Below are 25,919 nucleotides of genomic sequence, written 5' to 3'. Positions count from 1 at the left end.
TTGTAGGCAGACGAGCATACGGCCCACCTAATGGTGAGTGGTTACCGTCGCCCATGGACTTCAGCAATGCCAGGGGCAGAGCCAAGCCGCTGCCTACCGCCATCAAATATTACTAGAGTTCTTAACAAATAAAAGCTAGTTTAAGGATGTTTTTAGGAACGTCGGCTTGCCACGCCCAGGCCACGCCTAGACGCCAAACTGAATTATAATTATCCGATTTCAATATACATATTATGTACAATAAGCGATCCAAAACTTTTGTCATTGTGACAATTTACGCTTAAGTTAAATTGGGATCGTGGCGCGTAAAATAAAACTATTCGACTGTTGTTCTCTTCCCAAATATTCTTACATTATCTTTTCATTATATATTTAACATTATATCTTCGTAAAAAAAATTGGATATTCCTACACTAGCTCCGCACAAAACCATTCCGACCGACCATCTGATGAGCAAAAGTCGAAGATTGGATCCTTTCAGAAATCGGAGACCTCCTCCACCGAACAAGCTAAGCCGGAGTAGCAGAATAAAATAGCAACAAGGCTACTACTGGTAGTCAGTTAGACAAAAAAGTAGATTCTATCTGTCATTGCCTAATAAATACTAGGAGAACATAGCCACCTTTGCCTATTTACGCCAATTTTTTATTTATTTATTAATTCTATACAGTAAGCTGTCGTATGACATTCAACCGTAGTTTTGAGAAAAACAATTTCTTAGGTGGTGCATAAAAAAAAAAAAAAAGGTGGTGCATGCACAATGTCCATTGACTTGTCCATATCAATTAATCTATAGTAGATCTAGTAGATCATGGGGCACTCCTTTTTTTTTTTTTTTTTTTTTTTTATGATTGAAAGTTTACTGGTGGCCCGAAGGCCTTTCCAGTTTCACCAGGACAGGTGGGCGAGCAAAGGCTCAGCCAAGAGGGGTGGGATTTGCTAACAACTGCCCGAGCGCCTCCGAAGGAGACCTAACAACTCAAGAGCAATTGTTTCGCGAATGAATCTACTACCGGATCGGAATCGCGACCCGCTGAGAAGATCCGGCGAGAAACTCAGCGGGCTGATGCATGGGTTAGGTTGCACGTCGACCTCTTTGTCGAGTTCGACGAGTACGGTTACCGGGGTCCCTAAGCCTGCCCCTAGTATTAGAGCTGAAGGCATCTAATGCAAAGGTTATTGGATCTGATGGATCCGTAAGGACGTGTCTAGGGCGTCGACGGTGACTGGCTCCTGCATGATCAGGATTCGGGGAGTAGTCAGCGGCGGCAACGATAAGGCGATTATCATGACGCATAGCCTTATCGAAGTATCGTTCCGACGCTGACTTCATGTATTTCCGAATTGATTCGAGGCCCAGGTCGTCGTGTAGGTCAACGTTCCTCACGAACCACGGAGCCCCGACAGCTAACCTGCAAAAGCGGGATTGTAGGGATTGGAGGGTGTCTATGTGTGTGCGGGCCGCGTGAGCGAACACCACACTCGCGTAAGTCATGACGGGCCTTATGCAAGTTTTGTAAAGTGTCACCTTGTTCCGAAGGGACATTTTACTCCGCTTACAGATCATGGGGTAGAGTCTACCGAGAATAAACGCGGCACGGTCACGGACTGATTTTATATGCGGGCGGAATGTCATCGATGCATCCAGGGTAACGCCCAGGTACTTGACCTTCCTGGCCCAGGGTATGGGTTGTCTAAAGAGAGTAATCGGGGGTGTGAGATTCCTCCTCCTAATCCGGGAGGAAATCCGTGTGGAGCTTCCCCTCTGAAATAGCACCGCAGTACTTTTCGCTGGGTTGATGTCTATGCGCCATTTTCGGAACCACTGTCCTAGGGCTAGGGCTGCGCTCTGAAGCTTCTTCGCGATTAGGGACTTATTTCTACTAGAATAGTAAACAGTCGTGTCGTCGGCGAATAAAGCTAAATGGGTCGGCGGCGACCGGGGAATATCGTTGACGAATAAGCTAAATAGGAGGGGTGAGAGGACAGAGCCTTGCGGGACTCCAGCTGTGAGAGGTCGAGGGGAGGAGCGGGTTCCCTCGACTCGATATCGAAAAGAGCGGTTCGACAAGAAGTCCCGTATGATGAGCACGAGACTATCCGGCACGCCCATGTTGAATAGTTTGAAAATCAAACCATTGTGCCAGACTTTGTCGAACGCTTTTGCGACGTCGAAGAAGAGAGCTCCCGTGTATAACGGTTTTGGTCGATTAAGCCCCACAAGAATGTGCTCCGTGAGGCGGTGCACCTGTTGAACGCATGAGTGATTTGTACGGAATCCGAATTGTTCATCGATGAGAATGCCCTTGGATGAGACGAAGTCTCTGAGGCGTTTGTAGAGCAGACGCTCATACAGTTTGCCTAGAGACATGAGGAGGCTAATCGGGCGGTAGCTCGTCGGATGATTTTTTGGTTTACCGGGTTTATGTATGCCGATAACGTCCGCTTCTTTCCACACCGCGGGAAAGATACAGTTCGCCATAGCGGCATTGAAAATAGATGCCAACATCACGATGAGTTGGACGGGTAGAAGTTTAATAACGCGGTTAGATATACAGTCGGAACCGGGAGCCTTGCGAGGACGTAGGTCTTTGATCAAGTCTTTAACTTCTATCGGGGTGACGGGTGGTAACGCATCCGATGGTGGCAAGGAGGCTCTGCGTTCTACCACACTGTCTACTAATTCTACATGAACAGGGTCCACGGATTGAGTGCTGGGCGTGCACTGGGTTTGCAATATATCGGCCAGCAGCTCTGCTTTTTCGTCATCATCGAACGCCGCGAGTCGGCCTGAGGGGCCTACGAGGGGGGGCATAGTTACTACCGTATCCGATTTGAGAGTACGAGCTAAGCGGTAGTAAGACCTTTGGGAGGGCGCGAGTCCTTCTAAAAAATCAGACCATCTGGCATCTCGGACTTCGGCGATGCGAGACTTTACGTCGCGTTGTAGGGCACGCATTCGAATACGATTTTCCGCGGTAGGATACCTGTCGTAGGCGCGTATCGAGGCGTTCTTAGCTCTAAGGAGTTCCCTAATATCGTCGGACAATTTGAAGCGGTGAAGGAAGTCCTCCGCTACAACTTGTTTCGATGACCTATCTAATGTCGAGGTGATGTGAGACGTTAAGATGTCTATGGCTTCAGCGGTATCCTGAGGAGACGGGATAGAGTCCGGGTTAAACGGGAGCGATGGTGGATCAGATTCAGCCAGGCTGATGCCCAGCGTGTGCCAATCCACCACAGTCCTCGTGACGGGAACGGAATCGGGAGCGCGACCGAGCTTCATAACGACGGGACGGTGGTCTGAATCTAACTCTGAAACTACTTCGATCGAGTGTAAGCGCAGAGTTACGTTTTTTAATAACGCTATGTCGAGTATATCCGGGCGATGCGCGATATTTAGCGGGTAGTGAGTCGGGGTTAGCGGAGCGACGATATCGAAGGCGAGATCATCGACTAACGCGTCAAGCCGCCTGCCATTCGGGGTTGTGGTGTGTGAGTTCCACCTGATGTGTTTACAATTTAGGTCGCCCGCCAGAATGACAGAGCTCCCCATACCGAGCAGCGCCTCGATATCACTGCTTAGAACGATCTTATCCGGTGGAAGATAAACGGACGCGATAACGATCGGCGCGTGTCCCGTCAGTGAGATTCGGCACACTGATGCTTCGATATTAGCGAGCGCGGGAGGATCGAGCGGGACGCAATGCAGGGCTCTTCTATAGTAAATGACGGTACCACCACCACGGGCAGAGAGCCTGTCGTTCCTGACCATGTTATAGTTCGCGATTTTAGGGTCACGGCGCGCGGGCTTAAGTAGGGTCTCCTGCACTAAAAAGATATCAATTTGATGGTCACGCAAAAAGTCAGAAACCTGATCACGTTGATTTGCGAGACCGTAAGCGTTAAAAAATCCTATCGTTACGGATAGGGGCTTTATTCTACTTATATACGCCATTGATTACCGGCGGAGTGAGGGGAGGACGTACGTATTTAATGACGCGTATACGTCGGCGTATTCCTGCACAACGGCGATAAAGTGTTGTGCAGTGGAGGCAGCGCGAATGGCGTCGCCCAAAGCGTTAACGCGCTCAAAGTTGATCGACTGAAAGAAGTCGATCGCTAAAGCGAGATTTTCGGACGCGGTCGGAGGGCAAGTCGCGGGAGAGGGACGAGTCGCGGGGGCGGGACGAATCGCGGAGGAGGGAGTTGTAGCCGTGTTCGTGTACGGCAGCGGTTTTGCCCAGGCCGAGACACTGGGCACCGCCGCCGGAACGAACGCTGGCTTAGCCTGCGACGCAGAGGGTGCCGAGGCTTTGATGTCTGGGCCGGAAGCTCGGAGGCGGTTTTGGCGGGCGACGCGGCGATTTATTTTAGGGGCTCGGGGGCAACCACGGTAATTCGCGGGGTGACCCTGTGTTCGACACAGGACGCAGCTAGGCGGTTCCGTCGCGGTTTTTTGGTCGCGAGCGCAGAGGGCCGTGGCGTGATCGCCCAAACACTTAACACATCGGGGGCGCGCGTGACAGTTACGGGAAGAGTGCCCGTACAATTGACAGTTATGGCACTGGCTAGGAGTGCCTTTTTTATGGGGGGCTTCGACAGCGATACCAGAGAGCCTACAGACGGTCTGTGTGTTAAAGATTTTCTTACCCTCGGGGGTAGGCTGGAGAGCGACTAGAACCATATTATATGGCTCCCTACCGCGACCGGTGTGCATACGGTGCACAGAATTCACTGGTAGGCCTTGTTCTAACAGGTCGGCTTTTACGAGCTCTACATCTAACTCTTTAGGGATTCCGCGTATTACAACGCGGAGTTCGCGCTCCTCCTGGAGCGTATACGTATGGAAACTTATACGCTCCTTACGGAGGTAAGAAGAGAGGGCCCTATGGTCGTCGGGTGTTTGAACCTTAATTTGAATGCCGTTCGCGAGGTTACGGGCATTCGTGAAATTTATATTTTTGGCCTTAAGGGCTAGGCAAACTCGATCCCAAGCTGCCTTCTCCTGAAGGATAACCGGGGGAGGGGTCTGGGTTTTATTTTGTGCCACCGGAAGCGGCGACGGAGTGGCACGGGCTGGGGGCGCAACGGGAGTCTGAGGGCGGGGGCGCGACGCGTTCACGGCTTTGCTAATTTTAGCGGCCGCGGGAGCTCGAGACTCCGCGGCACGCTTCTTACCCTTCTGTACCAGGGTGAATCCATCCGTCGATGGGGCGGGGGCGAGGTCGACCTCCATGTCCGAGTCAGAGTCGGAGCACGAGGAGGCGGGTGCAGGCGACCTACGAGCAAGTGTAGGTGTTTTAGAGGGCGCGACGGAGGCCGCGGATGATCGCTCAGCTGAAACGATGGTCACGGCGGACGACGCAGCAGATTTTCTCGCCAGTATAGGCGACACGGGAGCGGCAGGCACGACAGAGGCTGCGGTGCTCAATGCAGAAGCTCTGCACGCAGGTACAGGCGACGCAGGAGCAGCGAGCGCGGCGGAGTCCTCGAGAGGGCTCGCAGTGTGATTGGCCTTGAAGGCCAGAAACTCCGAGGCGAGCTGTGGGTGGCGAAGTCGGAGGAATTCCGCGAATACAGCGTCCATGATCGCTGAGTACCCAGGTGGGGCGGCCCCGGGTCTTGAAAACACTCGCCTTGCGGCGAGGCCCCAACTTCTCGGACCTGAGCGGTTCTATTGAACACAGGTGGCAATGCGGCGCGATTACTACAGGACAAAGAAAAAGCACAACAAAACAGAAATTACGAAAAGAAACAAAACAAATAAATACTTGCAGGAAACCACTTTGTCGGCAAATGTTCCACGAACACAAAAATAACTAAAACAAAACAAATAAAAGCTTCCAGGAAACACACTTGGTCGGCAGATGTATCACGAACACAGGCCGCGCGAACAATGGCCGGGCTAACAAAAGCCGGGCGAACAAAGACCGGGCGATCGAGTGGACGATGAGCACGTCCGCACGTGACGGGTGCCTCTATCGGAATGGGGCACTCCTCTTCCGAGTCTTCTTGTAGTCATTTGGTTGTCCATTAAATGCTTAGCAAGGTTATTCGGATGGGCTTCCAATCTTGCACAATAGGCTTTAGCTCGATGGATTACTTCATGTTTGACTTTGCTTATGGCAAGATGGATTCTTTCATTTGTAACATACCATGGTGCGTTCACTATCATCTTGAGCGTTTTTGATTGACAATAAAAAATATAAGAACATTTCCACAGTATTTTCTTCGGATTTCGCGGGTCGTAGGTATAATTAAAAACAATTTTACATTTTAATCTCGCGTTTTTTACTATAATTTAATTATTACAACTTATTTCCAATACTTTACAGTTTTCGTGGTGTCATCGACGACTACGGTGTTATTTGTTGACAATCTAATTTTTTTTTATTGCTTAGATGGGTGGACGAGCTCACAGTCCACCTGGCGTTAAGTGGTTACTGGAGCCCATAGACATCTACAACGTAAATGCGCCACCCACCTTGAGATATAAGTTCTAAGGTCTCAAGTATAGTTACAACGGCTGCCCCAAACCGAAACGCATTACTACTTCACGGCAGAAATAGGCGTGGTAGTGGTAGTGTTGGTACATACCCGTGCGGACTCACAAGAGGTCCTACCACCAGTAATTACGCAAATTATAATTTTGCGGGTTTGATTTTTATTACACGACTAGCTGACCCAGCAGACTTGAAAGTGCCTCAATCGATAAATAAAAAAACCTAAAGTTTTGCGTAAAATTAACTTAAAACAAGCAAAAGGAACCCGTCTGATGGAGGGACATCAAAGGAAAAACAAAATTGTTTGTTTTTATATAATTCCGAGCATTTTCATCATATTTATTCACCTTTTAAACCTTGTCTGGACTTCCACAAATAATTCAAGACCAAAATTAGCCAAATCGGTCCAGCCGTTCTCGAGTTTTAGCGAGACTAACGAACAGCAATTCATTTTTATATATAGAGATTAAACCTTCTCTGGACTTCCACAAATAATTCAAGACCAAAATTAGCCAAATCGGTCCAGCCGTTCTCGAGTTTTAGCGAGACTAACGAACAGCAATTCATTTTTATATATAGAGATTAAACCTTCTCTGGACTTCCACAAATAATTCAAGACCAAAATTAGCCAAATCGGTCCAGCCGTTCTCGAGTTTTAGCGAGACTAACGAACAGCAATTCATTTTTATATATAGAGATTAAACCTTCTCTGGACTTCCACAAATAATTCAAGACCAAAATTAGCCAAATCGGTCCAGCCGTTCTCGAGTTTTAGCGAGACTAACGAACAGCAATTCATTTTTATATACATAGATTAAACCTTCTCTGGACTTCCACAAATAATTCAAGACCAAAATTAGCCAAATCGGTCCAGCCGTTCTCGAGTTTTAGCGAGACTAACGAACAGCAATTCATTTTTATATACATAGATTAAACCTTCTCTGGACTTCCACAAATAATTCAAGACCAAAATTAGCCAAATCGGTTCAGGCGTTCTCGATTTTTAGCGAGACTAACGAACAGTAATTCATTTTTAGATATATAATATATATAGATAGATAAATGTTATTCCTTCACCGTGGAAGTCAACCGTGAACATTTGTTGAGTACGTATTTACCTACGAGTAATTTAGTATATTTCATTGTGATAAATGGTAATATATTACATATCTGTTCTAATACAAAGTCGTGTGATACAGCTCCGCTCCAGTTACTGGGATAACGTGGAGCTAAGATCATTGCACCCGTTGTTCTTGATCTTAACGTCAGAATCAAAAGGCTTTAACCGCGATCACAAGAACCAACGATTAAGGATCTTATTACTTTAACCCGTGAAAATATAATTTGCTATGTAGGAAGTTTCGTGTTAGATAAATTCCAATATAAGCAACATGAACCGAATGTTACAGGTATCGATTTTATGAATCATTCTGCAAGATATTTCATTATTTTTTTTAATAGATAGCAATGATACTGTTGTTTTTAATAGTTGCCAGTGGACATATGCGTGGGCCACTAATTACACAAAATCGATTTGAGCCTGCGTCTCAAAAAAAAACGTACAAAAATGTCAAATCTCTATCCTATGTCTAATCATTTCAAATCGAATGTTTAAAAAAGTTGATGCATATAAATATATGTTCTAGACTCCGTAACGACTGGGCCGATTTCGATAAAATTTTCACGAATTACTTCCAATTAGCCCAGTGAGTGATCCTTTAAGTTTGGTAGCGATCGAAACAAAGTCAAATCAAACTTCGGCCAACGAACAAGGCTAGGTTTTAGTAATTACTAATTCAAGTGAAGTACTTACTAATTCAAGTGAAGTAATTACTAATTCAAGTGAATTTGAAGTCGTCGTGGCCTAAAGGATAAGACGTCCGGTGCATTTGTATGTAGCGATGCACCGGTGTTCGTATCCCGTAAGCGGGTACCAATTTTTCTAATGAAATACGTTCTTAACAAATGCTCACGATTGACTTCCACGGTGAAGGAATAACGTCGTGTAATAAAAATCAAACTCGTAAAATTATAACTTGCGTAATTACTGATGGTAGGACCTCTTGTGAGTCTGCACGGGTAGGTACCACCGCCCCGCCTATTTCTGCCGTGAAGCAGTAATGCGTTTCGGTTTGAAGGGTGGGGCAGCCGTTGTGACTATACTGAGACCTTAGAACTTATATCTCAAGGTGGGTGGCGCATTTTCGCTGTAGATGTCTATGGGCTCCAGTAACCACTTAACATCAGGTGGGCTGTGAGCTCGTCCACACACTTATGCAATAAAATAAAAAAAAGTCGAATGTCAATTAGATTCGATAGATTATCGACATTAAGAAATATGAATGCAATTAAAAAAACTAAAAATCGTAAAGTCAATTTCGCTTGCACAGCTGTAATTAAATAACAACGGTTAACTGAAGCTTATAAGTTGTTGTTAGGCGAATTACGACACTGACCACCAATTATAATTTTTTTATTGTGAATGTGAGTAATTTTCATCACAATGACATTGAACTATGGCGCGAGTATCTGTTATAAAAAAACTTTCGGAGCCATCGGTGAATTTGTTTTTTTGATGAAGATGTTCTAGATCAGGGGTTCCCGAACTATTTTGAGACCTCTTTTCCCAAAAAATAATATAATAAATAAATAATAAACAAATCATTTATGGTCATCCGGTCCCAAATTAGGATTCCTTGTATTGTAAGTACTAGAGACTGACATAGATACTTTATATAAGACTAGCTGACCACTTTTGTATAACATAAACTTAAAACAAACAAAAGGAATCCGTCCGACGGGGGACACATCAAAGGGAAAACAAAATTGTTATTTTCATATTTATGTACCTTTTAAACCTTCTCTGGACTTCCACAAATAATTCAAGACCTAAATTAGCCAAATCGATTCAGCAGTTCTCGAGTTTTAGCGAGACTAACGAACAGCAATTCATTTTTATATATATAGATGTACACTCTTGTGCGTAAAGTTGAATTTATATATATCTCGGAGAAGCCACAATTATTAATAACATCGTCATACATCGTAGGGGCGATTCGGGTAGTAAGAGAAATATTGAGTACACCAATCACGTTTGTCGTGTTAGAACAATTTAGAAATCTTCTCTTGACGTTGACAAATGAAAACGAATGACAGTTCTTAGGACGAAGGCACCGCCCTTCAAGAAGGCCGGTTGGTAAGTGTGATGGCATCTACGCGCCTCCATCGGCTAGGCTCTGTCGTAGCACGAAGTTAGCCGAGTTCCGACGATACCGCAATCATGCTGCCATCTAACGGGAATCGTGCTGCGTTTTGTTTAGCTACCAAACTAATGACCGTCTCCGACATACATATATAGATAACAAACGCCCAGACAAAGAGCAAACAAACCTGTTCATCACAGGATGTTTGCGCGATGTGGGAATCGAACACACGACCCTCGGCGCGACATTCAGGACCGATAACTACTGCGTCACCGAGTCAGTTATATAAATAAACTTAGGTCAGCCATTTACGTAAAATAAACTGGGTACTTCAGATCCCCATAGCCAAATTACTTTAAAGGTCTTATCTCTAGTTTTTTTTTTTTTCCTGTTCCTACAAAATACTTACTAACACAATACAGTACAGCTCAACGGCTGCCCCACCCCTTAAATGGGAAACTCGGTTTGTTTTGTGGTGGTGGTGTGCTGTTACCCACGCGGACTTAATAAACGCCCTGCCATCAGTAATTACGAAAATCCAATTTTTGCGGATTCGACCTTTAATATACGAAATTATTCCTTCATCGTGGAAGTTACTAGTGTAAATGTGCGAAGTATCTATTTTTTTACAAAAATTGGTACCTGCCTGCGGGATTAGAACACTGGCACACTCACATCGCTCGATACGAATACACCGGACGTCTTATCCTTTACGCCACGATGATTATCATCATATTATTATTTAAGACGTCCCTAATACTTTACAATAAAAACGTAATATATAACCATAACATAATTACGGCCGTCTGGTGTAGTGGTAAGTGACATGGTCACTACACAAGGGGGTTGCGTGTTCGAATCCCGCCAAGGGAAGATATTTGTATGATAAATATAAATGTCTTTTCCAGGGTTATGGATGTATATTAAATATATGTATGTGTATAATAAAAATCTTACATTTATTTCCGTTATCTGGTACCTGTAACACAAGTTCTTTACGAACTTATCACGGGACCAGTTAACGTGGCGTGATCGTTAATAAATATTTATTTATTTATTAAAGCTACGTAATTATGCCTACGGCTGGCGAGAACCGAAGAGAATATATAGAGAATAGTATAGACATTTCGGGCATTGGATATGATCAAGATTCTAGCGTCGCAAAACGCTTTCGTAACTTTAACCTTGACCGATGTTGTCAAACGTTTATTTTCACGCGCCGTACGCACAATTACACCATAAAACAATTAGAATTCACTTGAAGATACTGTCGTCACACTCCCATTGACTCAGGGTCCCGTTCTGTAGTGACGCGCGCGGCATAGTCAAACGTAAACAGTAATCTATGCAGCTTTGAGGATGAGGATGCGGATCGCTGGGCTCCAGTAACCACTAAACACAATCGAAGCAATAAAAAAAACCTATAAATTTAAAACAAAAGCTAATAATAGAGATTCCAATTTCGAATTGAATTTGAAAGCTTTGAAAATTTTCAATTGGTATTTTCTTTGAAATTAAATCACACAATGGAAGTGAACAGTAAGGAGAGTCTAGTGCCAAGGTGAGATTGACACGACCTGATTTGCAATCAATGTTGTTTGTCATACGATACTGTGCTGACATTATGCGTGCTGTTTGGTGTACATGACATCATGTGAGAACCTCGAACTACTTTAGATCTAATATCAAAAAACGATAAAACACGGCAAAGAGGTTTTATGTTAAAACGCCAGAGTTTATGAATCTCATTGATTCAAATTCGAATAGCAGTAACCTTTTCTAAACTATCTTTCAAATTCTGCCTGCCATAATTTTATTGATACAGCTTTGATTAGAGACTTTGACTAGAGATTTTAAGCTTGCAGGGATAGGTGGCACCATCCTCTATCCTGCATTCTGATCTGAATAATCAAAAGCGCATAACAAGATAACTAGATATCTGAAGGTGGTGGCATTCACTTTATGATACTTAAAGGCTCCAGCGCACCATTGAGATCAGGTGAACTGCGAGACCTTTAGCCTAGATCACAATTTAAAAAAAACTTTGACATTTATCACTTGTTTGGCATTGGTCTATGGCAGTCACATTTTTTTAAGGGATTTTATGACCTGGTAACTAAGACCTTTAAGTCATTATGGCAGTCACATTTCTCTAACCACAGACTATACTCAATCACAAAAGTTCGTTAACTCATATACGATACTACGCCGCTTAGCTCACAACATACGTTCGACGAAAGTGAGAGTGGCACTATAACAAGTCAGACCGGTGCCTACCTGTTCGCGATCAGGTGAAAAACCAGTCGCTGAGAATAAATACATCACGGCAGGCATCCATCATGTATTAGACGGAGACACGCATCCGGCGCGTTAATTGCAGTTTTTGTATCAAAAGCTAATAATCAATAAAAGTAAACGCCTTCAATACGATCAAGGGAAACACAATTCAAAATATGTTTAAAAAAGAAAATGTTCTAAAAGGAATTAGTGTGAAAATTCTGAGCCTGAAAACCAAGTTATTTAAAAAAAAAATTGTATATGTCATTAAAATATTAACTTGACAAATATGTACATACTTGCATTAAAATAAAATAAAAACATCCAATTGGATCGAACATTTTAACGTAACACGAACAAAGAATTTATCAGGCAAATTGTCGTAAGAATCAAATCATCTAATTTGTCTATGTATTTATAGTACAAGGTTATATTGAATCACGATGCAACATTCGCTGCCGGTCACGGTCGCCAATAGCTTATTGAACATACAAGTCACACATAATCGTGGGCGATGCAAATAGTTATTACTGAAAGTTATTCACGGAGCTCACGGTACTCATGCCGGGTGTGTTGCTAACACTGGCCTTAGCAAAAGCAGTGCTTCGCAGAATCTACCATCGGATCGGAAACGCGACCCACTGAGAAGATCCGGCGAGAGGGTAGAAGTAAAGAGGGCTGTCTAGTATAGGGGACAAGTTCAAAAAGTGTCCACCTGTGTGCTTAGAGCGTCACTGCCCCAGTGACTTGACCGTTAGAGAGTCGCGGTCAATGTGGGAAAGACCGCGGCTTTGCTCTACGGTCCCGTCCGTATCAGAGTCGTCCCAAAGAAACTCAGTCTCCGAGGTGTGAATGTCAAGTTCGTACGGGTACCGGCTAAGGCGAGACTTTCGGTGCGCACCACGGTACCGTAAGTTTCGTGTAGTCGGTGTGGTGGAGCTCGATGGGGCTTAGTCGGTAATCGTTCTGCGGGGCAAGTGCTTCGCGCGCCTTTTTCAAGGCGTAGTCTCTTGTGAGAAATTGAGGGAGGTGAAGGACCTCGGCCCTTCTCTTCTCAGGAGGCGCCAGAATCCGACATAACCCGGTCCGTTACCCCCTCGGCCGGGTATCCGTAAATGGATTCCCCAGCGTTAAAAAAAAAGGACCACGGTCCGGTATCTCGGATGCGACATCGACCGCTCCTTGAGCATGGTCGCGCACGTAACCGAGTCATCGGTCAGACTTTCTGACTGGTGGTAGGACCTCTTGTGAGTCAGCGCGGGTAGGTACCACCACCCCGTCTATTTATGCCGTTGTAGATGTCTATGGGCTCCAGTAACCACTTAATACCAGGTGGGCTGTGAGCTCGTCCACCCATCTAAGCAATAATAAATAAATAAAAATGGGAAATTTTATTAGTACAGCTGCTTATTTAATGTGTTTTTAAAATTCTTATTTCCTTTTTAGATCCGTGTTCGAATTACTGAGGCAAGCGGCGTCGGGCACATTCCGCGCGCTTCTGGCGATTCAGATCCGCTTCGACATTAAGTCTTAAACTCATGTTTCAGTTAATATTTAGCTTTAGATAATTTTCGGTTTTAGTTCCGCGTTCATTATTATTATTATCGAGGCTCCGTATTTATTACAATTTCTATGGTTACGGATAAATAAGGTGCTATCTGTGAGCATCTAATCATATTGAATATGTATGTAAAAATGAAAACCTGGCATACAACAATAAAATTAGTTTTAAATTACTGTTTAAGATCCGCATTAAAAAAAATGGCGCGAAAGTTTTAGATAAAAAAATTGGCTTAAGGAGGATCTTAGAAGGAGAAAAAAATCAATTAAAACACGTAAAAACGTATAAAAAATGAATTAGATTCCACTTTTTGTGATTGTTTAACGCTGCCTTCACCGATGTTATCATTAAAATCAATAAAGAAATATTTTACAAACAAGGTATTATACATACGAGTAGTATATGGCTAAAACCTGCTCAAAATTCAGTGGCACCACACTAACTCTTAGACGGTATAACACTATATCGCTCCCATACCGTTACTCATAAGAGAAATAAAGTTTTAATGCGTTATTTATTATAACCTAGAACAGCTGTTCTGGAAGCTTCCAACTATTTTGTGATCCATTTCGATTTGACACCAAATTTGATTGTGCATACACGCTACTAGATCAATGGGCTCTAACCATTTCTTAACAATTAAAAATAAAGTCATCTTCTGCAATAATAAATAATAGTTTTAAAAAACTAACAAAATACGCTTTTATAGAAAATCCAACTAAAAAATAGAAAATAAATTTTAATAAATTTAAATTAAAAATAGTGTACCTAAGAAAAAATTATTTTATTGTAAAAAAGCGTGGTAGTTGGATTTTCTATAAAAGCGTATTTTGTTAGTTTTTTTAAACTATTATTTATTTAAAATTTTTTAGTTGATTTTGAAAATTATTTATTTTTTCAAAATTTTTTTTAACACATATTATAGAATTATCATCGGTCCTTAATAAGTATACCAAATTTCGAGTTAATCCGACGTTTTGAAGGGGTCAAAATCATGTTCAAAGATTCCGTTACAAACATAAATACGTCTGAAGCTAATAAAAGCGTATTAAAAAGGAAGGCTGCTGAAAATCGAATATTTTGGAGGGAAATTCTATAAACCATAAATATCGCTTTTTTTAAATTCCGCCCGCCCATATATCGCTGCCCGAGCGGTGTGATAGTTTGAGGTGTTATTATGACTATTATTATAATCGATAAGATAATATCTATATGATAGTTTTTAATAGAATATTATGATCTCGCAATTCAATGGATATACGAGTATATTCAAACTTTATCTTCAATCAGTCGTTATCAACAATAAATCCGCTTGTAACGATAATTACTCTTATTGTTCTTTTTTTTTGTTTACATAATTAATTTTCAACAATACGTATTACATTCTATTCACAAAAGAACGATGTTTGTATACGTACAGAAATTCTATACCACGACCAAAACATCTTTAAATAATTTCAAGGCGTCATACTAGTGTAGACAATCGACTCATTTCCGCAATGTGTTACACAGTAATACTGATCAATAATTATTTTAAGAATGTCTAGACTATTCTAGATGCTTTTTGAATTTAAAATGAACATAAAATGTCAACGTAATTTTAATCGATATGCGCATTTACCTCGATTTAAAAAATCACGACCGCTATATATTATATAGTTACATATGAGTCAGGTAGGTGTAAAGGTTAAATAACATGAAATTAATTTTTAATCGAACCAAAGACAAGTTGATAATGCAGAAAAACACATTAATTTATGCAAACTATATTAATGTACATACACACTTATGTATGTACCTATTGTGATTTTCGTTTAATTTCAAAATTAGAACGTCCGCACGCCACAGACAATACAATACAAACAGCCAGTTACAACATAACGATTGCGCAACGTTTATTCGCACGCAGATAATCATTCGTTATATTGCAAACCGATTAGTTTTAAGTAATTTTTTTATTTCTTTTATTAACTTAAGAATGAACGATCTCACGGCGTTCAATAGTTAACGAAGTCCATAGACATCATAACCTGAATGGTAACCTTGAGACATGAGGTCGAAATCTTAATTGTAATATGTAACAGCTGTGATATCACGCAAGCCAGAAGGCACCATAGATAATAAATACACTTAATATTTAAGAAGTAATTTGATGCAGAAACAGGGAAGACAGTGGAACCCACCCATGCATAGTTATAATACGCCCTACCACCACTCATTTTAATCCAGATAATTAGATTAATGATTTTAATATTAGTTACGTTAAAATTTGTCTACAATTGTTTTATAGTCCTACTACTTACTTATCGCACTTAAGCAGAATTCAATTTAGTTTTTTTTTTTAATTACAAGAGATTATGAATATAAAAGCCAATGTTGCCATCATCGATAATTAAATTGCGTTTTATTAGTTTGCTGACTACTTAATAATATTCTACAATATTTTCCAAATAAAAAAAGAAACTTTTTAGTTCGGACACTATTAACTCTTGACAACAGATAGCAAATTCTTTGTTACGGTCTTTCTATAAATAATAGTATTACAAATATTTACATTAATTACAGTAATTAATATTAATAGTTACTTATTAATTGTTTCGACCTAATTGTTTGCTACAGTAATAGTAGCTTTTTGCCATAAAAAAAACTGTTGTCTTTTGCAACACAAAATTATTGTTATTGTATTTAATCAATTTGCCATTTTCAAAATTAATAACTTGATAGCACTCAAATATTTCTACGAACATAAAGTTTTATTGTTAAATATTTCGTCATTCGGTAAAATCGTTTTTTTTTTTTATAAAGGCAGCATTTTGTAGTTATTTTATCTGTAGAACTAAACGTCTTTCCATTGGACGCAGAGATAATAAAATATAAAAAAAATGAAGATTATTATTGCAAGCTATCAAAACTGTAAATATGTACGTTATTTCAAACATCTAAACGTTGCAAATTCCAAGAATAGGTTTGCAGCTTAATGTGTTTTCTGTAGGTACTCGAATTCAACAATCATTTGTTCTTCACTTGTTCAACAGAAAATAGCAGTTACGCGTGCGGCTTAAAATTAAAAAGGATAATACAAACTGAAATTAATAACAAATACAAAAGAATAATTTACTACAAAGCGGGCAATCTAAAGCTACATAAATCGACTGAAATAAATAGTAGGAAACAATAATGGCGGATTGAACGCGGGAAAGTAACAACTCTATGTGTGATTATAAATAGCTTAGAAAGTGTTTTATATTGCTTTAATGAACTGTCAATTGTCAACAAAATATTTAATTAGTGCAAGACATATTTATGACGTTTTTTTTTCGTCAAAAAAAACGTCATAAATACGTTTTTTTTTCTTTCGCGTTTCATCAATCGCGTTTGAGTGGCAACCACTTGGCAAAAGAAGACCTGGTCGCCTTGTACACACTTGGCGTCTCACCGTGGAGAGCGACATGAGGACTGCTGGCATGACCTGGATAGATATCAAGGAGCAAGCGCAAGACAGTATCAAGTGGCGGCTTAGCGGTAGGCAGCGGCTTGGATCTGGCCCTGGAATTGCTGAAGTCCATGGGCGACGGTAACCACTCACCATCAGGTGGGCCGTATGCTCGTCTGCCTACAAGAGCAATAAAAAAAAAAGGAGACAACTTGTGAGGGCCCTATGTACCTAGGTCAACTACAACAACAACAATTATCGTAAATGTGACCAAACCAAAATGACATATATAACTTTTCAACAAATGTTTATAATCTATGGACTACATGCAATTCTGAGAGGACACATTTTGGCGGGAACGTAAATTGTAAAACTATGTGAATGGTTTCTTTATTATTTATTGTTGCTTTAACGATTTCTGTCCCCATATTTGTAGGGTAACAAGAAAACAGTAAATAAATTCAAATCAATTCAACTTCAATCTTTTGATATTTTGTAACGGTCGTTAAAAGCACATTCCTATCTCTGTATTAGGTTTATATATTTTATATTGTATTACAGTACCGAAACCTTATTCTTAAGCAGCCAAACGTTTATCACAAATTGCAGCAGAAACATACCTGAAAAGAAAAAGAAATTTATTACAAAAAAAACACACACACACAAACGAACGCACATAGAATTGGAATTTTGGGGTTTTTGACTCTGTTGGCAAATCCCCAATTTATGAATGTGTTCTATAAATATTTATTGCCTGTTCCTGCCGTGAAGCAGTAATGCGTTCCAGCTCGAAGGATGGGGCAGCAGTTTTACTATAGAGCTGAGACTTAGAACTGATGCCTCAAGGTGAATGGCGGCATTGACGTTGTTAATGTCTATGAGCTCCGGTAACCACTTGAAATCATAACAAAAAATGTGAATTTTTTTTTATTGCCCTTATAGGCAGACGAGCATATGACCGACCTGATGTTGAGTGGTTACCGTCGCCCACGGACTTCAGCAACGCCAGGGACAGAGGCAAACCGCTGTCTACTGTTCATGGTCATGCTAAGTACGTATCTCCTTGAAAAGAAGTATCTGTGTGTAGTATTTGAACATCATCCTAATCATATCACTCGACACGAGCACCAGGAGTCTTACCCATCAAGCCACAATGATTTCCAACAATTTTTGTCTGTACGTTTCGAGGTCAGAGGCTCAAGGAAAAAAAAATCCATAGATATTGTCAAATATTATGATGCTAACTACATTACGTGCGGTAGAAAGCGATATTCTGTGACGCAACCCGGGCGGGGCCGAGATGAACCGACCGCGCCGAAGCACGCTTTCCATTTGGTCAATGCAAGGGTACTGTAGGCTGTTTGTATATATATATGTATATATTTAAGGGATTTTATGACCTGGTAACTAAGACCTTTAGGTCAAGTCTTATTTTAATTTTAATGAAAACATTTTTTAAAAGAAAAATGATATTATGAAATGAAATGCAGTTGATTAATATGAAACATGGCATGAAATGAAATAAAACGAATTGACAACGAAATTAAATGGACTGAAAATTAACTGAAAATAATAATTTTAATTTTATAATATAACAAATCAAAATAACTTAAAATTAACTGACAGTTAACTGAAATTTAACTAAAAATTAATGAAAATTAACTGAAAATTAACTAAATATTAACTGAAAATTAACTAAAAATGAAATGAAATATAATCTCAGTAAAATTGTGTTCACTAAAATTACTGAGACTTTTTCAGTGGACTTTTTAGAGGATCCCGAGAAGTTACGTCCAGCGGCTTTGTTTCATTTTCCCACATTTGTGCACTTTCACAGATACTAAACAGTTAATAAACCACCCCTATTATACATTTAAACATTTGAAGAAACACCAAATAGACAATATAAAACTAATCATACAACTTCATTCCTCGCGCTCCCGCTAAAAAAAATGCTGTTTGTCAAAAATTACTCTTCATAATCAGACTAAGCAGACAGAAAATTATAACTACTGTTACGGTGTAATCTGTATCAATCGTCTGTGACAACGAAAATTGTAAAGTATTTTAAACCTCGAAAATAATTTCGAAGGGTGAAAGGCTAATTAGTTAAAGCGACATTTCGCTTAACACGCGACAATTATCTTTGTAATTAAAGGTCCGTTTTATTTTGTATTAGTATCAACAATTCGATATTTCCAATTGAACTTCGATTAAGTTTACCCCATTCAAATTGCTGAAGAAGTTTTTTGATATGGTTTTTTTTCCAAATTTTTTACATTCAAAAACCATGCACCCAGATTTTAGATTTCAAAGTCTACTGTTTTTTTTCGTGACAGGCAACTAAATTGTTATTTGTCAAAATTCAAATATGGAATTAGAATGGATAACCTAAAAATCTAAAATTCAAAAGTGACTTAAGATACAACGAATATAAAAGTTTTTTTTACGCGCGCCTATTTTGCTTATTCTGCTGAGAAGCATTAATGCAGTTTAGGTTGAGTGAGGGTGAAACCACAATAAAATTACATCATACACTTGTGACTCAGGCCTCGTGCCTATAGTTTCTCACCTTTTCCCGTTGTTTTTTTATCTTTGTGTTCTAGTAACCAATTAGCAAAATGCCGACGTAAATTCATCACTCAACTACCGAAAAAAATAATTTAATAAGCCTTGAAAAAAATCTTTGAACAAGTACTGATTTTATTGCTTCCACTCTTAATCAAAGATACTTTAAGTAGATTAAGAGCCACAAATATTCATGAATATTTGAAGATATCGAGATAGAGAAGATATTTCGATCGAGCTCATGAAATTTCTCGGTAGACCGACGGTCTTAAATCTTATTGTTCGGAATTTGTATGTGTATATGCAAATTTATTCTATAAAATATCCTTAATGCGATTAATGTATTTGTCAAATATCTTTTTCAGCTAGGTACCGCTACAAATATATAATATATCATGTTACTATTTAAAAAAAAAACAATATTGATTTAGCAGACCAAGAAGTGCCGTTATCAAAGTTGTACCGAGAACGTGCTAACTGGCAGCCCTACCGGAACACTAACGTGGGTACCACGTTACTAACTACGCAATTTAACCTACATAGTGATGTCCCTAAATATCTTCATATTCAATAATGAACCTTACGACTTGGAAGTAAGGACTATAAGTTTATCGAAATATCGGTGTTACCGTTCCTTTTATGCATCTTGCCTCTTTTGAATCAAGATTGCTTAAAATCGAATAAGGCCGCGCAATACATTTCCGAATAATCAATATGAGTATTCGAATTAATGGCAAAGGGAATTGAAACGAATATATATTTTGATTTTTACATTATCCTTGAAAACAACTAAGTTAGAATACAAATTACTTATTTAAGTCAATTACTAATCAAATTTATTTATCCTTAAAACGGCCAATAAAAAAACTAACGGACAGACGTATCTTAGAACGACATTGTTTTTTTTTAAAGCAATCAAACTAAAAAAATATTAGTTACGGTACCAATTATTAACAAATCCCACATTAGGTCCATTACTTGGTATCTCTTTTTAACTGACTTGAAAAAAAGAGGAGGTTATCAAATGTATTTTTTTTGTCTTTTTTTTCGACGTGAACCGATTTTAATGATTATGTTTTACTTCAAATTTAGTTCATGTCTCATATGGTCCAATTTAAATTTTATCAAGATCTAATCAGTTAGTTTATCTATATGTTATTCTTAAATAATGCATATTTAATTGACTACGACTACATTGATAATTATATTCTCTTTTTATTTTGCTATAACCCGTTTACTTTCTTTGTTAAAATTTTACCTTAATTACTGTCGTTAGGATACTTTATAATATGTATCATATGTATAATTAGTACCATACGTATTAAGTAAATTTATTTAGAAGTTATCTGTTCTTCAATGTTTCGTTTATCTTTTCTAGGTTTCACCCAAGGTGTCTCTTAACTAGAGCCACCAAATTAGCAACCAAACCTAATTACAAATGACGTGAGATATTAAAATGCAGTCTCTCAAAATACTAGGAAGTCCGCATTCAACAACCTCTGTGCCTCTAAGCTGCTATGTTTAAAAAATCAAAATGTCAGGTCAAATATCGGTGTCAAGCGCGTGCCTACCGCGTTACGTCACTGTCATTCACAACAGCTATCACGGAACAGTTTTCATAATAAGATTGCTAGAAATTGAATAACCAATATTAAAATAGATACATTTTAGGTTATTGTTCGTATTTCGTGCCTTTTTATTTATATAATTGGTTTGATTTACGATTTATTTTTTGTTTACTTGCGGTATATTCAAACCAAAGCTGAATTAATATTATAAAAATAAACTACTCATTTGTAAATGTATTTCCGAACGTTAACAAAATGGTTGTAAATTAAATAATAATAATAATAATGTTTCACATAACGTAATCTGTTTACGTCGGTGGAAGTATTAGGAAGGTAATCTTCAATGTGAATGCTTATTAAGTTCTTCAGGACTTTTTGGCGGGAGCGCGAGGAGTGAAGTTGTGTGAGTTGTTTTATTTTGTCTATTTAGTGTTTCTTCGGGTTTAAATGTGTAATAATGGTGGTTTATTAACTGTTTAATATCTGTGAAAGTGCACAAATGTGGAAAAATGAAACAAAGCCACTGGACGTAACTTCTCGGGATCCTCCAAAAAGTCCACTAAAAAAATCTTAGTAAATGACCACCATTTTACTGAGATTATATTTCATCCCATATCAACTCATTTCATTTCATTTAATTTCATCCCAGTTGATTAATGTCTCAAATTAATCGTCTTCATTTCATTTCACTCCATAATATCATTTTTCATAAAAATATGAATATAAATTAAAATAATACATGACTTAAAGATCTCAGTTACCAGGTAATAAAATCCCTTAAAAAAAATGTTCTTCAAGTTTAATTTCTTCAAGCCTTATCTTATCCTTTTTTGGGTTGATCGCCAATAAAGTATTTATAATAATTAAAAGATATACAGTAGGATGCCATGCCAATTATCTGAATTACTGTGGTAAAAAACGAACGAAACTAAAGATTCCTCCGACTGCTCGTACCTTTTTTGAATTAATCAACACTATTCACACCAAGATGGTATTTTTATTTTATTAATGGCAACTTACAAGTCTGAGAGCGGTCTGGTAAGCGGAGCGTTGGGCGTCCCCCTGCCCGTTGGACCGATTACTTGCGGCGATATGCTGGGAGAGATTGGATGCGGAAGGCGGAGGATAGTTCATTGTGGCGGACTATGGGAGAGGCCTACATCCAGCAGTGGATAGATACAGGCTGATGATGACGATGAACTTACAAGTCTACTGCACTTATGATCAGTGAAACTAAATGTAATTGCACCACGCCGAGGCCGACGTCTGTAAACTAAGCAATTTCTTCACAACTACATTCTAATATTTGTATGAACGCTGCGTAATGTATTTTCACGATTATTGACAATCTATCTATAAACTATCAAATTAAAACCGTTCTCTAATACTGTCAATGACATGTGTCATGCTTAACTTAACCGTTTCGTCTCTTAGCAAATACTAAAACAAAAACTGCAAAATTCATTCACACAGATTCGGTTAGTGTCAATCACTTTAGCGTTGAATTTCACCAGACGGCACGCTAAATGATATCGTAACTCGTTTGGCAACACTGCGAGCCCTGCGTGTGAAGAAATTCTTGCTAGCCCCGTAAAAGTTCGTTCAAATAGTGTTTTTATACAACAACTTTTTGTTTGAGGTTTTATCGTTTTAGCCGGACGTTGCGTGCCTCCGATGATGTCCAATTAAATGTGGTGTATATAATTTTATTGAAACATATACATATTTTGTGTTTTGTTGTTCCGTGTTTTATCGCACCAGTGGTTCAACGCTGGCGTGCGAATTGCTAATGCAAGTCACTACGTCTACCTATAATGTTTACAGTTCGAAAGTGTCTGTGCCTAACAAGTTTGTTCCTCGGTGTGCTTATTACGAGTTTTTTAACGTTCTCGATTTTTTTTCCTACCTAAGCAGATAGCCTTGAGAGGCTATTTCAGCGTAACCTTAACTAGTAGGTGAGCTCACGGGGCTCAAACCTGACGACGTTGCTAACACGAACCCTAGCAAGAGCCGTGCTTCGCAGAATCTACCGCCGGGTCGGAAACGCGACCCACTGAGAAGATCCGGCGAGAAACTCTGTGGGCAATAAAGAAACTTTTTAGTTCGGACGCTATTAACATATTACCTCTCGGTTTGTTGACAACAGATAACAAATTCTTTGTTACGATCTTTCTATAAATAGTATTACAAATATTTATGTTAACAGCGTAAAAGTTAACTCAAAATTGGAACAATGCCCCTAGCAAAAACGTAGACAAATGCTCCAACTCAATAAATGCAATGACTCGTCCATAAGGATCCATCAGATCCATCAGATCCCTTTGCATTAGACGTCTTCAGCTCTAACACTAGGAGCAGGCTTAGGAACCCCGGTAACCGTATTCGTGGAACTCGACAAAGAGGTCGACGTGCAACCTAACCCATACATCAATCAGCCCGCTGAGTTTCTCGCCGGATCTTCTCAGCGGGTCGCGACTCCGACCCCATCATTCGCTCACCTGTCCTGCTGAAACTGGGAAGGCCTCTGGGCGACCAGTAAATCATATGATAATAAATGCAATGTAACATAATGTACGCCTAAAAACAATTATTTCAACTCAATTATTATTTTGGTTGATAAATAAAGTCAATAAACTATACATACCTGAAGATTTTTGTTTTTCTTATTTCCTAACGTCACAGGCGAATGACTTAAGGCATCAATCATCGGATTTGTATAATACGAATCAATTCGATTTCATTACGGCAGACGTAATGTAGCGTCGTTGAGTAAACAAAATGACGATCAATGGTTCGAGAAATTGAAATTCACAATGAGAGCATTAAGGGCTTTGGAAATACTTATATATTATAGCAGTGGCGGGATTTGCAAAGAAACCCTGGCTTTCGGGTGTGAAATCGTTGTTGTAGCTTTGTGATCTATTTACTGGTCGATGTTCGTGTCTGAATGTGCTATGTCGTAAATGAAATGGATCTTTTCAGTACTCATTAAACAATATTTCGACTGCAGTATTTGAAATGTTTATCATCTTTACAAATGTGTCCCATGATGAACTCCATCATCTTACAGCTGCTGAAGTTCAACTTGTCTTTATTATGTCAATAAAAACCAGTGAAAATTAGGAAATTACAACGCGGAATAATAAGAAGTAATTCGTTCAAAATAAAAGATGGCGGGACAATAATTTTTCTGTATCTATTCACGCGTGAATGACCGCATGACAGATTTCCATTTTCAAATAAGTTATCATCAGGAGCAAACAGGCGGATGTGCAATTCAAATGAACTGAACGCAACTTTGTAAGCAGTTTGTAGAAAGGTCATTTCTATTTGAACGCATTTCTTGAGAACCAACGTTTTGGTTTTGAAATTGTATAATCGAATTATTGAAGATCAGTGGTTGGTCACTTTTTCTCAGCACTGACCTCTTATTTCTTCACTAAACTTTAATAGATCATTTCAATTTTTTTTCGCACTGTTATACGGAATTGAGAAATATCTTTTAAAAAAAGATTTTATTGAAGAAATAGACATATAAAGATTTTACGACGACAATGACGGCAACCGTGCCGTGTGGAATTAGGAATAGGACCATAGATTATACACTTAATATATATAATAGGAGTGACTGACTAGGGAGGGGATTGTTCTCTAATAAAGAATCACAAGTGCTGATGCTATTCGGGAAAGGTGATGATGAAAGCAAAACTAGGAACCAGAGGGTATTATAACAGCACGAACTTCACTATTCAATGACATGTTTAAAAACCAAAATAAATAAAGTATCCAAACATTGAATTTCTTTGATATCGTAACAACACAAACGTGTTCTTTGCGAGAATCATATTCAAGTTTTTTTATTATCACGAATGATTAAGAAACAATAATTAAAAAGTATTTAATTATAATAAGAATGAAAGAAACAAAGTTACCAAAACAAAAAAAAATACAATTAATTCTAGAGTGAAACTTAATACAGAAAATTTAAATAATCGTAATAGAATCCGGTTATTTCACACACAACAAAATAAATCTTAACTTTCTCTTTTACTGATCCATCAATCACGTAATTGACTGGAATCCTACCTGTCTAGATTTTAGGAATATGAAAACCGATAGTTCGATACTTAGATCATTATTTATTGCACGAATAGCATTATAATATGTAATATATGGAAGTGTTTGAAGTGATTGAATACTGAAAGTTATTTTAGTAATATAAGCCGGTATGAAGATTATGAAAGAGGAAATACGACATACCGTCAATCAAGATTTAAACTTTTTTTAATTAATATTATTCTATTGCAATATAAATGCGGTTATTATATGACTACATAACTTAAATGGGCTCTATAAATTGTTTCAGAAACTAAATCCAGACTTCAGAAATTATACATGAATACGTATAAAATCGATTTCGACAAAACAACATATCGATTTTATCGAACGTTTCCGATTGCGAGAAATAAATTAGTCAATACTCACACGACAGGTATTCACGAGCGATACAATGACCTTCGCATATACAAGCCTGTCGAAAGAATTTCATGAATCACAAATAAAATATTTGAGGAGCTTAGCAGGCAGCTCACGACGATCACGTTTTTCGATATTTCCAAAATTATTAAACAAATTTAATGACTTGGCAACCCTTACGGCGCTAACTATCGTTAAGCGTGTGGGGTACCTACATTCGTTTGTAGTAGTTTGTACTACTTTACGATTTAAACGAAGGCCACGTGGCTTAATAATATTTTAATATGGCAATATGAGTACAATTTTTTATATTATTAGTAATGTGTG

At 39.0% G+C, this 25,919-nt stretch overlaps 1 protein-coding gene and 2 long non-coding RNA genes across 4 annotated transcripts in view; 1 reads left to right on the top strand and 2 right to left on the bottom strand.

Annotated features, from left to right (window-relative positions):
• The window catches only part of LOC101743162 (mucin-2), a 150,391-nt gene that overhangs the window by 104,303 nt on the left and 20,169 nt on the right, over nucleotides 1-25,919 (bottom strand). The gene's annotated exons all lie outside the window — the stretch shown is intronic.
• On the top strand, nucleotides 12,278-13,926 carry LOC134199300 (uncharacterized). Its single transcript, XR_009973737.1, has 2 exons — nucleotides 12,278-12,368; nucleotides 13,433-13,926. It is a non-coding gene; the product is annotated as an uncharacterized LOC134199300 (long non-coding RNA).
• On the bottom strand, nucleotides 17,363-24,128 carry LOC134199304 (uncharacterized). The gene is made up of 2 exons (XR_009973741.1): nucleotides 23,761-24,128; nucleotides 17,363-17,600 (listed from the first exon to the last, which is right to left on the bottom strand). It is a non-coding gene; the product is annotated as an uncharacterized LOC134199304 (long non-coding RNA).

The sequence above is a fragment of the Bombyx mori genome, chromosome 8 (genome assembly GCF_030269925.1).
Source record: "Bombyx mori chromosome 8, ASM3026992v2".
NCBI lineage: Eukaryota > Metazoa > Arthropoda > Insecta > Lepidoptera > Bombycidae > Bombyx > Bombyx mori.
The sequence above is the reverse complement of the archived record's forward strand: the minus strand, read 5'-3'. Positions and strand labels throughout refer to the sequence as shown.